The sequence below is a fragment of the Rhineura floridana genome, chromosome 9 (genome assembly GCF_030035675.1).
Source record: "Rhineura floridana isolate rRhiFlo1 chromosome 9, rRhiFlo1.hap2, whole genome shotgun sequence".
NCBI classification, from domain to species: Eukaryota; Metazoa; Chordata; class Lepidosauria; order Squamata; family Rhineuridae; genus Rhineura; species Rhineura floridana.
This window is the reverse complement of record NC_084488.1, coordinates 65,602,080-65,616,033: the sequence shown is the minus strand read 5'-3', so window position 1 is coordinate 65,616,033 and position 13,954 is coordinate 65,602,080. Positions and strand designations below refer to the sequence as shown.

The 13,954-nt window shown below is 40.2% G+C and overlaps 1 pseudogene; it reads left to right on the top strand.

Annotated features, from left to right (window-relative positions):
- Positions 1-750: 750 nt before the first annotated feature.
- LOC133364683 (5S ribosomal RNA) lies at positions 751-868 on the top strand (annotated as a pseudogene).
- Positions 869-13,954: the final 13,086 nt, after the last annotated feature.

Here is a 13,954-nt window from a genome sequence, read left to right as displayed (position 1 = left end):
TGTCAAGAAAAGGAAAAACGTTATTTTAGTATCATTATAAAGAAGATAAAAACTGGCCATCTTCAAGCTAAAATGTGAATTGTTTTATGAACAGACTAAAAAATCTATATAATCTGAGATTCATATCAACTTTAACCCCATTTTTCATTGATGGATAAATTTTTGTTATGAACTCCTTTCATTCCCCTTTGCTATGGGCTTTTAGTTGTGTATTCCATCTTTCCAATTCCCTCAGAAATATGGTATGCAAGTACAAAAGGTAGGTGCAAGGAGGATTTATGGAAACTTTGTCACGGCTGGAAGCCTCATTAGTGCCCTGTGTGAGCATCCTTTATAAATGGTCATAAACCTTTGAAGACACCTCACATTTTTCACCAGGATGGACAGAGCAGACAATTTCCAGCCCATGTCACTTTTCATGATTAATGAAAAGACCCACCCTGTTCTGCATTAATCTGAAAAAAAACTTGAACAAAAATAAGCCTTTAAATACATGTTGAGTATATTTTCTCCAAACTATGCATTGAAACACATGTTGATTTTTTTTTTAAAGTCAAGAACAACATTGCAAAATCCAAACCCGGGGTAGGGATAACTACATTCATACACTGGTCTGGAAAGTGTAGATTACTACATATTGGAATTCACAAATATCAAATTCCTCAAGCATCCCTACTAATGTTTCACTTCTGTAATATCTTCCTTGTGTGTTGAATTATTATTAATAGGAGTAGGAGTAGGAGTAGTAGTCACTATGGCCATACTCCCCTGAACATGCCCAATCTTATCTATCTTGGAAACTAAGCAGTGTCAGACCTGGTTTGTACTTGGATGGGAGACTGTCTGGGAATACCGGGTGCCGTAGGTTTAGAGGAAGGCAATGGTAAACCATCTCTAAATACCTCTTACGAAAACCCTATGAATATATGAATATATATATATATATACTAAGCATTTGCCAGAATACACCAGGAAAAATATAAGCATAGGTCACAAAAGCAGAGTGAGTGTAGTCTTGTCAGAATTGGGGCTAGTTTCTGTCTCAGTCTTATGCTGGGACCTGAGAGGCTAAAAGTGAGACAAGAGTCATATCAATGAAATCAGAGGACAAACCAAAGTTAAAGGGATATCAGAGTTGGGACAAGGTCTTATTTTACACCTGATAGTAAGCAGATCCTCTCAGAGGTCCAGAGAAGCACAAACCACTTCCAGCTTTTGAGGCCCTTATCCATAATATAAATAAAAAATGATGACACATGACAACAAAATAAAGTACCAAACAAAGAAAAAGGAAGAGTGAGTGGTTTGTATGTATAATCAGCTGATCTGAAAGGACACATTCATCATGGTCTAATCTTGTGCCATCAGAACCAATATATTTTTATTAATACTTATGAACATTTTAAACCCTTTAAAAATCTATATCAGTTAACAAAAAAGTATGCCTTTTACCAAATGTCATCTCTCATCTGCTTAAATTGTCAGCTGTAAGCTGGGATCATATGTCACATTTTGGTCCAGTGCACATAAAAAGAAGATGCAAAACTTATAAAAATGTGCCAATTTTGAGGCCCCCTTTGAGCTTGAGGCCCATGCTAAATGGCCCTCTTGTGCCTTCTCCTCACTGCCTGCATCTGACTGGCCCAGATGAGTACTGGGTCCCAGAGTGACAGATATATATTTTAAAATAGAGGTGGAGAGAGTTATAAATGATCCAGTTCCCATGGTTTTTGAAGTGTGCCTATGTACAAGTGGTGGAACAAAATTGTATGTTTTTTATTTATAATTACAAAGAATAAAAATGCCACAGCTTTGTTAATTAATTAAGATATGTATAACCTGCCCTATATGATTTTGGGGCTGGATTATAAGAATTCGTGTAAAAAAAATAATTCCGTGTATAAAGCAAGGAGCAGATAAAACAAACAACAGTCTTAAAACACAGAGAAGCTGACTGTCGTATTATTCCACTGCAAGGTTAACAATTCATAAACGCTTAAGAAAACAACTAGATTTTAACCTGGGATCAAAGCTGAGCCAAGATTAATAGCAAGCAAACCTTAAATGGGAGGCTGTTCCACAGTTGGGCCATCATTATAGAGAAGGTCTTCACCCCATAATGTATAGTTCCCAAATCTACCACACTAAGAAGGACCTCCCTGGATTACCATAATGCCCAGCCAGCTGTCTGATTGCTAAAGCATATCTATACATTAACAGCTAACAAAAATTATGCTAAATAACACAATTAGAGCCACTGTGTCATTCCGGTGTAGAACATAGTGGTCCCACATTCATGTACCAGCTCAGCCATTGACTCATTGGATAGCTTTATGGAGTGGAAGCTAATCCATTATAGTGAATGGGGCATTGCCCCATCAACCTCAGTCCACCCTCAACCAGCCCACACCTGCCTACCTTTATACTTACAGGCAGTCCAGTAGGAGTGACAATGCCTGCCAGCTTCCTCCTCCTTAGTCTCAGTGTTGCCCTTGTAAACTCAGCAGGGAGAAGCATGAGGAGAAAATTATAATTAGTTGGTTCTGCATGTCATTGGCTCTGGGCACATTTACCGTTTGGCCTTCCTGCACTCTGCCCTACCAGTCTCATTGGACACAAATTACCACTGGCTGTAGGCAAGCTAATGCCCTTTGTAAATAAAAGGGAAATGCTGGCTACATGCATTACAGGATTATAGTAAGGATTAGTGAGATGGTGCCTATGGAACAGAGAGGGGGAGCTCTAGAAATGCCAGGTATTATTACACATCCTCAACATTTTGAGAAAAATATTGGGACAGCTAGCAATGTTTTGTTTATCTTTATATAAGTAGGATATTTATGTTAAAAAATTTCTTTCATGAGATTCCCAGAGTAAAGTGCCAGTTGGAAACCTGAAAAGCAGTGAATGGGAAAAAATGTAAATGTGCCAGTTCCCACATAGCACTAGAATTTCCCAAAGGGGTCTTAAAATATGTGTTTGCCACAGTAAATTGTGTGTCAAGTTACACCAGTGGAAGGCCAAGAGATTTTCACAAAGCTTCATCCAGACCACTAGTCGCAAAGATTACTGAGTTCATCCCACTCATAACTGACTAATAAAACCTGGAAGTCATTTCCAGAATTCATTTAAGAGAAAGCCTCTTAGTTAAAAACAGTTTAAAGCTCCAGAAGAAGCATAGGAAATTGACTTACACTGAGTCAAACCATTGTTTCTTCTAGCTCAGTGTTTTCTGGTCTGGCTGGCAGTTGATCTCCACATTTCAGATGGGAGCCTTTCCCAGACCTGTCTGGAGATGCCAGAGATTGAACCTGGGATCCACAAAGCCGGTGTTCTATCACTGAGTTATAGCTCTTTCCATAGGGATCTGCATGCTGACTATTTATCTAATCATGACGTTATTGATCACAAATTTTGGAACCTTTCAAGACTCAGCCATGTTTGAACCACAGACCTGATAAGACCTCCTCCAAAGAAAACAGGATCATTTGGTAGACCCCAGCACAGGTAGAGATTTCAGGAAGACAACATCCTCAAAAGAACTGTGTCCTCCAGTGACACCCCATCTGAAAAAGATGCAGTAGTGAGGGACTCAATTCTCCCCATCTGGATCCCAAACTGTGACTCCAGATTCTCACTTATCACTCCCACAGGAACAGCAGTGATGACCAGGTTGATGGGAAAGCTCAGTTCTGGTGACACAGTACAAGAGCTCCCCTCCCTCTGGCCTACTCGGATGGTGGTGGAAAACCTACACATTCTCCAAATAAAATTCAGGAAGGGACAGAACTGTCAGGTACACTATGAGTGCCATGGAACCTTGGAAGAATATAGATAGCATGTAGGGTAAAGAATGTAGTTGTGGTGGCAAGGCAGTGACTTCTAGCCTGAGGGCAGTAGTTTTTCGAGAGGTGGTATAAGCCATAATTTCCTGTGGAGTACACACTATGTCATAAATCTTCAGCTCTCTGGAAAAACTATGGTTTGTCTCCAGCTGTAGTTACTTGGCTGTGTCCCCAGACCCCAGTGTTCAACTGCCTACTGATCTTTCTGTACATTCAATCAAATCATGCCCTAACCATATTTTATGACAAGTCTATAAATTTATTTTTCATGAACATGAAACAATATCCCAGCCAAATATAAAAAATAGTAGTTGTGATGTGTGACTCTATCTTTAAGAAGCCCATTTCCTGTCCCTCCTGAATCTCTCTGGATGTGCTTCTCTCCTTGTTGAGTTCAGCATTCAGCCATATTCTAAGGTTACCTCCAGATTGTCTAATTTTGGAGGAGGGATTTAAGCACATACTGGACATTTAGGTTTGTGGATCTAAATTAAAGTGGATTAAAGCACCTAGTTGCCATGGTGCAACAAATACACATTTTTAAAAAATTGAGTTCTTGCAGGTAGGAAAGTGATGTGGAAATGCACTGAAAAGTGTGGGATGAACAAATGATTAAAGGAAATATGTTATGACCCCCACACAAGCAAATTATGATGAATTCAGGATGAAGTTCCTTTTCTTATAACCTCCTTGCAAACAAATCAGAATGAATGCTCAATGAAGACTGGACATAGTCTAAACTCTACATAAGCTTTGTGCAAGCATAATCAAGATGAATGCTCAATAAACAGGTTGTCTGGAGATGCCCTAAGATGTATTAGATGGAATAAAGACTTTGATGCATCTGCCTGATTCTTGATGTTGATGACAGACTTTTAGGGAACTGAGTATGGGTACCCCCCAAGCCTACACTTAAACAAGAATATTATGGGAAGGGAGTAGGGATGGGTACATCTGTCAATTTTGGTTTCTCTCACTTTTGTAGTCTTAGGTTCAGTTCTCCACATTTCCACATAATTTTTTTTAAAGTGCCCATAAACATTCATCAGCAATTTAGTGCAAATTTCTCCTTATATGCACATTTTTGGTATGCAATTTTGCCTAATGTGCACATTTTTGCAAAGCAATTTCTTCTAATATAATGAATATTTGTACGTTATTTTCACCAGTATATGCATCTTTATGACACTTTGTCTTTGTATATGCATTTTTGTACACATTACTTGGCTGGAGAACTGCACTGCAAAAGTTGGAGAAGCATGAATGTCAAAGAATAGCTGTGTTTCAGAAATTGCAGATTAAGTGAGTTTCCCTTTGACTGTGAACTGAATCAAATTCCCACCCCACATCTCTAGGATGGAGTAACCGTGTTGCAGGTTGACAGCTGTGCAATACAAGGGATCACTGAGCAGCTCTTTATCCTTTGTTTGGTTAACCTGATGAAATGTGCATTCTGGTGCAAAACATATAGTAAAGAACTTTAAACAAAACATGCCCAAATAGTGTGGGGATGCTTCGGGGGAATTAGGCTTGTTGCAGTTCACAAAGTTTTGTTTTTACTTTTTTTTTTAAATATGTCTAGATGAGTATTCCTGAGTTGGAGTTCCATGACCCCAAATAAATAAAAGTACCTTTTTAAAAAAAGATTCAGAAAAGGATTTCCATATGGTGAGAGACAACACTAGGTTGTCCATTGCTAATTATATAAGACAAATGTCCAGTCCGTGATCCTGACCCTTGTACAACCACACAGCAATCATAATGAATGCTCTATCCTGGGAAAATGTCACGTTTTTACAGTAATGAAATTTTCCACCATGATGAGTTCTTAGAAGATGCAATTGCCGCTAGTATGATGCGCTGCCCCTTGAATGAAGATGTGCAGACTGAGTGCAATTTTTCAGGAAAGTTTCTTTGCACAGTGCACTAATGATAAGGACATGAACCACTTAAATTAGAATCTGAACACAGGGATACATAATATCAAAATAAGAGCTTAATAGCATAGGGGTTGAAATCAAACACAAAAATATCACTATTCATGTGATATTCTATCGTTGAGCTACAATATATCTGCTTTTCATGCAGAAGGCCCCAGGTTCAATGCCCAGCATCTCCAGGTTTGTCTGGGGATGTCTCCTGCATAAAACCTTTGAGAGCTGCTGCCAGGCAGTGTAAACTAGTTGTGGAGAATGTCTGGCCCTGGACCATATTAGGCCTGGCAAGGATCCTAATTAGGCTCACAAAGTTCCCCAAACCATGCCTACCTGCCCCAATCATATATGATGTCAGGCATGGGGCAGATAAAAACATGGCTGCAAAGGAGCAATTTGGAACTTAGTGTGTCCTCATGATTGTTCCTTGACAAGTGGAGCATGCTGACAGTGCCAATCAGTTGATCAGCACGGCCAGTGAGTCCCACTGGAATTGGCTGCCCTAGGGAGTTCCACAGCTGATGTGGTTCACTCTCAGCCTCATCAAGAGAGCCAACCTTTCTGAACATGCGCTGTCAACACCAGTCAGCTCATTGGCACTGACAGTGTCCCTTCCAAGGGGCTCCCTATAACAGCCAATCAGCTGATCAGGGGTGACAGAGAGCCCCATTGACATCTTCTGTTTGCAGATGGGGTTTGGATTCAAACTGTGCCTGCAGACATTTTTCCTTTGTCAGTATGCATTAACGAGGCGCTTACTGGTTTCATAATGCTCCTCAAGATGACAGAGACATACAAAGGAGCATTAACTGTGGGCTGATTTACTCACAAGTAGGAGGTCTTCAACCTGCTGTATCAAGTAGCAAGCTGAAGTCCTCCTTCACATTACTAGATCACTGGTTAGGAAGTCTCTCTATAACCATTTGTTAATATGGGGTCATAATTATCCTGACCCTAATAAGACAACAAAGGCCTCCGTAATGGTAGACATGTTTGTTTTGGTTTTCTTTTTGAAACCCCTTCAAACTAAGAGAGACTCCCCTTGCAGTTGTATATAATTCTGTAAGCATCCTTACAGGAAACCTTTGAAATGTTAAAAAATCACCACATGGAACAAATAATTTTTGCTCCGTATATAAATATTTGTCCTCTGTCTCTCAGTGAGAAAATGTAGGGAGGATTTTGTCATGAATACTTAGATAATATGTATAGATTTTTTCCTGTTTCCTAGATGCATTTTTTAAAATCACACTTTAAACCCTCTGATCTGAGGAAGAAGTTACTTGTATGGTTCAAGTATTTCAGATGCTTTGAGTTAGCTATTACATAACAACAACAACAACTGACAAATTATGGGCTGCCCTACTCAGAATAGAACTATTGAAATTAATGGACATTACTAACTTAGTTTCATTAACTTCAGTGGGTTTACTCTGAGTAGGACTACCAGTGGCTATAACTCTATAAAACTGCAGGAGCTGCTGTATAATTATGATGGCTGCTACTGGTTGTTGTGTTGGTATTGCTCCCCCCCCCCATTCTTCCATTATGAAGACTGAAAATTCTATTCTTCATAAATCAGGAAGATCTGTCCTTTGATTAGGAGTGCCTAGTGAGAGGTAAAATCTGGCCAAATTTCAGAGAAAACATCTGATGAAGAATGGGTTGAGAACAATGAAGAATAGACCTTTTTTTTTTTTTTTGCTTTGAGGTGCAGGAGTCTCCAATCATTTTTGTGCCTGCCTATTAGATATTTAGATTATGTAAAGAATCAAGGATATTGGAGAAGTCTAGAAGCCAATCAGTCGGTCAGTCAATCTTTATTGTTTCAACTGTGAGTCACAGCAAAGAACTAAGAAATAAAATAGTAATGATTAGAAGCAAATTGTTACAAAACAAAATATTCACAACAGCAATAAAATCTAATTTATCATACTACTCAGAGGGTAGAAAACTGACTCACACTTTAGAAGCTGCCAAGGTGAACCCCCCCCTCTGGTAATAGAATCACACTCTTGCAAGAAGCCTGGGAAAGTATAGAAGCAATCAACAGGTAAAGTTATGCAGTGCCTACAGAGCTGGCTCCAAAGGGTGGCCATGTGGGGCCCTGGCTGAGGTCCTGTGGCCCATAGGGGCCCCTAAAGGGCCCCTCTTTATGGTGGGGGAGTAGCACTCCTTTTCTGTGGCAGGCTCCCTGCTGCGGATTGCAGGGAGGGAGCTGCCCACCAGCTTGCTTGCTCACTCGCTCTTCCTTCAACCCTGCCCACTCACTCGCCCTCCCCCCACTCCCCCCACTACCCACTCGCTCACCCCCTGCTCTCTTGCCCTCCCCCACCCTCCTGCTTGCTTGCTCACTCGCCATCCTGCCTGGTTGGGAGATAAGTAAGTGGGGCGGGCGGGCGGGTGCCAGACCCAGGGCAGACTGGTTCTCAAGGGCCCTGGCATGCCTGGGGCCACCCTTGCCTGTGAAAGAGATATGCATGTGGGGAAGGAGGATGAGAGAGGAAGAGACAGAGAGAATTCACATCCATCAAGACATCTCTCATTCTATTCCCTATCTGTAAAATGGGTAAATATTTCCTGCATTCTTAATACTTTGAGTATATAATCCATATTCTAACTTCAGTTATAGCCTGTGGTTTTGCTCAGATCCTCAAGAGGATCTGTATATTTTTTGAGATCTCTGCTGCAACTTCAGTCCATTTGCAGTTTATGGCTGGTCTCACTTCTTAAGCAATCTCCTTTGCATTCCTTTTTAGATCTCTGCCATGAATTACTTGATTTGCTACTGCTTTTATTTAATACTTTTAAAGTATTTTTATTTAATACTTTAAATTAATTTTTATTTAATACTTTAAAAGCACCTAAAAGTTTCTGTGCACTGTGCAGTTAAGACAGTCCTTGCCCACGGGCTCACAATCTAATAGTCACAATACCGAAAAAAGAAAAAAGGGAATGGGTACAAAAGAGGGAAGAAAGCATTGGAGCAGCTACTCTTACAGTGGCCAGTGGAAGGGATGAGGTTGGTCTCTCTTCTGCTGTGACGTTCTTCCCAGGAGGATACAGACTCCCAGTGGCCCTAGGTTGCCTGTCCAGTGATCATAAGACCATAGCAGTGGTAGGTTCAATCTCTGGCATCTCCAGGTAGGGCTAAAAGAGACCCTCATGAGTCTGAAATCCTGGAGACCTCACTGCCAGTCAGTGTGGACAATACTAAGTTAGCTGGACCAATGGCCTAACTTGGTATAAGGCAGCTTTCTGTGTTCCTGTGACAAAGGCCAGCATGTGCTTCCTTTCTGCTCTCCAGTCCCAAGGCAACTGGGAGCTGGAGCTGAGTATTCTTTTCGGTAGAGGGAGACACGAGTTTCCTTCAGCTGCTCCTTCTCTGGTAGATGGATGGGGCTAGTCTGGTCTTCCTCTTGCCATGATGTCTGTTCTGAGAGCCAGGAAGTGCAGCCTCCCAGAGGCCTGTGATGCCCTGGCTCGTGGCCGAGGCCAGAGTGTGCTTCCCTTCAGCTGTGCAGTCCCAGAATAACCAGCAGACTACTGACATTAGCCAACTGGTGATACTGCAGGGTTGTCATAGTAGCCTCTCTCTCTCTCTCTCTCTCTCTCTCTCTCTCTCTCTCTCTCAGCTTTAGCACATCCCTTCGAGGTAGTATAGCAATAACAACAATGGGCGACATATCCCTAGTGTATTTATTGAACCACTGGCAAACTATGGTGACCCTTTAAAACTATGGAGGTCTCAATAAAATGGGACGTAAAGATTACTGAGATTATTTATTGGAATCTTTATAGTATATCCCCCCCTTTCCTTCACAGAGGAGATCCGGAGTAGCTAACAACAATAATTTGAACAATTTTTTAAAAAAACACAGAAGATAAGGACAAAACCAAGAACCTTAGCAGCAAAACATCTCAGCACAACCAATAGTCAAAATTCACAGCAGCTGCTTAAATGGCTGGCACAGAAATTAAGGCAGGGACTTTGTCATGCCTTTTTGTGCATGAGTAAATATGCAAATCCCTTAAATCTCCTTTTAACCCCAAGGGGTTTTAATCCTAGAATATTTGTTTTAAGAGCTGCTACACACACACACACACGCACACACAAAGACACACACCCCAACTATTCATGTTGTTCTCTCAGAGATTTATGTTCTGTTTTAAAGCCAGACAAATAAAATTGTATTGAGTCCAAAGGACAATAAATTGTGGGAGAGTACAGAATACACAGGGGTGAACACTGCAAATTTACCCACCATTAATGGTCACTGTCAGATCAGTGCCCCTTCACAGGCCCTCTACAGCTCACTGATAGTGAGAGCTTTATTTTGCTTGACTGTCTGCCAAAATAACAAAAATAGCAGTGAGCAAAATGTTCTTACTGTCAAGAAGACAGGGTTAGGGAAGTGGGGAAGCCAAAGAAGAAGCTTGTCCAAAACAGATATTTATCCTGAAACTTGATCAGAGGATTAAAGGAACAAAGAATCAACAGGCAAATGCATAGTTACCTTTCAATGGCAGTTTCACCAAAGCACATCAAGGAAATCTGACAAATCACCTACTAGAATCATATATTTAAAAGGCCACTTCAACTTTCTATCTCATGCTAAACTTCCAGTATGGAGAGATGTCTCAAATTCTTACCTACCTAATGTGTACTTCCCAGAATAACATGAGAACTGAAACACAGTCATGCATCAAAATTCACACTTCTCTGAGTTTTGCAATGCAGTTCTCCAACCAAGTAATGTATACAAAAAAGGACCATCTGTGATAAAGCTTGCATAAAAATGAATGTAGTAGTGAAAATAACATACAGAAATGCATTAATCAGCAAAACTTGCTTTGGAAAAAAATGTGTAAATTAGTCAACATTGCATATAAACATGTGTACAACAGAAGAGAGTCACACCAAAATGCTGATGAATTTTCATGAGGACTTTTAAAAAAATGCAAACTAATGTGGAAACTTCAGATTGGAAAAATGAGAAACTGAGAGAAACTGAAATTGGCAGATTCTCCTATCCTTAGATCCTGCACATGATGTTGCAGAGATGGCTTACAGTGACGTTTGAGGGTTTCTCTTGCTCTCATCCCATCCTCCAAGGCTAAACAAGGCAAGGCCTGCTCCAGTGTCAGAATGAAAAAGAGATGGGCACAGGTGAAAGGAGGAGGCTCCTCCCACCACCTCTGTCTCTAGGGTTGCCAGGTCTCTGGTTTTTGCCCAGAGACTCTGGATTTTTGGGGTCATCTCCGGGTCTCTGTGTGAGTCACCACAACCTCTGCATTCTCAGCTTTAATTTTTGTAAAAAATTAAGTTTCTCGGTGGTCTGGTTCAAGAGATATACACCAAAACATCAGTGGTCCCCCATTGCAACTTCTGTTAAATGAGCTTGTAGCTGGCAGCTGTAACCCTGCCCTTTCAGGTTTGTAGCCAATAAGTGAAGGCAGGGTTGTGATTGACAAGGGATTTGTTGACCTCCAGGCAATAGCTAAAACTCATTGCAAATCCAGAAAACTGTTGCCTTGTCCTGCTTGTCTGAAAATCTCATCAACTGAGTAAGTTTATAGCTTTCAGCAATAGCAAAAGTCCCTTTCTCTGTGTGTAGATCACAGCACACAGCAAGATCTTGGTGGGTATGCCCAGTAAATAATTTCAGTTATGATTATAATAAAAGTGTATATACAGGGTTTTCTAATTACTTGCAAAAATAGCAATTATACATTCTATCTTTCAAATAATTTTTGAACAATTTTTTCAAAAAAGTGTACATGCAGCTTATTATGCCATTACAATGTGTTATATTTTTCTAATTATGAGGAGTCAAACAAGTTTAAATTTTCCTAGGCTGTTGAAGAGGGCAGTCTTTTTGTTTAATTCATAGCCTGTTTTGAAGCCATCCAACTATGAAGATTTAATCCTATACGCACTTTTCTGGGAGTACAGCTGCAATGCTAATCCCACATACCTGGGAATAAACCCTATTAAGTTTGATAGGACTTACTTTTGAGTAGACTTAGTTAGGATTGTGCTGTAAATCAATGGGACTTTTGAGTGAACATAGCAAAGGATTGTGTTTGTGTTGTAAATCTTTCTTTCCCCTCCAATCCTATTTTTAAAGCAGTTAGGCAGGGCTCACTTAGATGTCACTGCTTTTATTTTGTAGGAAACTAATACTGATTTTATTTTATTTTTAAAAATGTTCTGCAATGACCAACTGGGTTTGACAATAAACTATTATATGGGGTGTATGTACTTTTTCATCTCCAGTCTGTGTGTATATGGAGTCTTTCCAACAACCCTGTGAGGTAGGGTTGCCAATTGAAAACCAAGGCAGCTCATAACAAAAAATAAATCTATTTAAAATCCAATAACTATAAAAACAAGTATAAAACAGTTGCAAAACAGCTTAAAGTGGCATGATTCTGAATTTTGGGTTGGGTGAGTGAAGTTCCTTATCACTTGAGGTTGCAGTCCTCTGCATGCTTCCCTGTTTGAGTAAGCCCCATTGAATACATTGGGGCTTGCTTCTAAGTAAACATGCATAGGATTGCATATAAATATCTTTACATCTTTGACAGTCATACTTATAAACATATTTCTTTATACTATGTCCCAGTAAGCATCTGATTTCACAGTATTGTTGCTGTTGTTGTTATGTGCTTTCAAGTCGATTACAACTTATGGTGACCTGTGAATCAGTGACCTCCAATAGCATCTGTCATGAACCACCCTGTTCAGATCTTGTAAGTTCAGGTCTGTGGCTTCCTTTATGGAATCAATCCATCTCTTGTTTGGCCTTCCTCTTTTTCTACTCCCTTCTGTTTTCCCCAGCATTATTATCTTTTCTAATGAATCATGTCTTCTCATTATGTGTCCAAAGTATGATAACCTCAGTTTCATCATTTTAGCTTCTAGTGATAGTTCTGGTTTAATTTGTTCTAACACCCAATTATTTGTCTTTTTTGCAGTCCTTTTTCCCTACATTATTGTCTTTTCTAGTGAATTTCACAGTATAGTTGTACATTATTATTTCCTCTACATTTTAATTGTGCCCTTCTTCCTTGGAGTGATCATGTTCCCCCTCTGTTGTTTTCACCCTGATGGCATTAGACTGAGAGATGGTGAGTAGCCCATGGTCACCACTAAACTTTGTAGCTCATTTCCATTTTTAAAAAATTAATTTAAAATTTTTACATGCAGGCAAGATTTGTGAAGTAGATCCACACAATACATTCAAAGCACATCCAACTCACATTTAAGGTGCATGGCTTCCCCCAAAGAATCCAGGAAGTGTAGTTTTCCCCTCACAGTTATAGTTCCCACAACCCTTAACAAACTACAGTTCCTGTGCTTCTGGTGTGGAATTCATGTGCTCCAAATGTGTGTTGGATATACTTTAAATGAATGGTGTGGATCTGCCCTAGGTATGCTGTGCAGTCATTAGTGAATTGAAAAGAACAATTTTAAAAGATACCTTTTTAAATAAAGGAAGGGCTGTAGATCAGTGGTAGGGCATATGCTTTGCATGCAAAGGTCAAAATTCAACCTCTGGAAAAGACTATTGCCTGGAAGCCTGGAGAGCCAATGCTAGTCCATGTCATCAGTACTGAGCTAGATGATACCAAATGGCCTGAGTCTGTATAAGGCAGATTCCTTTGTTCCTAAAAGAGGAAAGAGACCCAAGAGCCACAGTGACTCCATAAATTTATTTACAGGTATGTGTGTTATTTACAACATTTATATACCTCTTTATTATAAAAAAACCTGTGGGTACTACCACGCTAAAGGTTTCTTACAACGCTAATCAATTTCTTACAAGAGCAAAACAAGTACTATGTGATACCTGTAACCAGTAGCGTAGTATAGTGGCAAATTCAGAAGTGCAGGGTCCTTTCATTATAGTCAAAACCACGCCCCCTTTTTTGCCGCTGAGTTGAGAATGAGATCCTGGTTAATGCCTTTTCCCACAATAACAGATGTCCCCAGGAGCCACTAAGTATGAAAGGTGAGATCCCCTGAGACCCTGGATGACTACACCTTCACCCGTAACATGAAAAGCGCAGCTTGAACTTGGCCTGTAGCAAATCAGCAACCAGTGCAGATTTCAGAACAGAGGTATTATGTGCTGATAGGGCCTCACTCGTGTCAGCAATCATGCCACA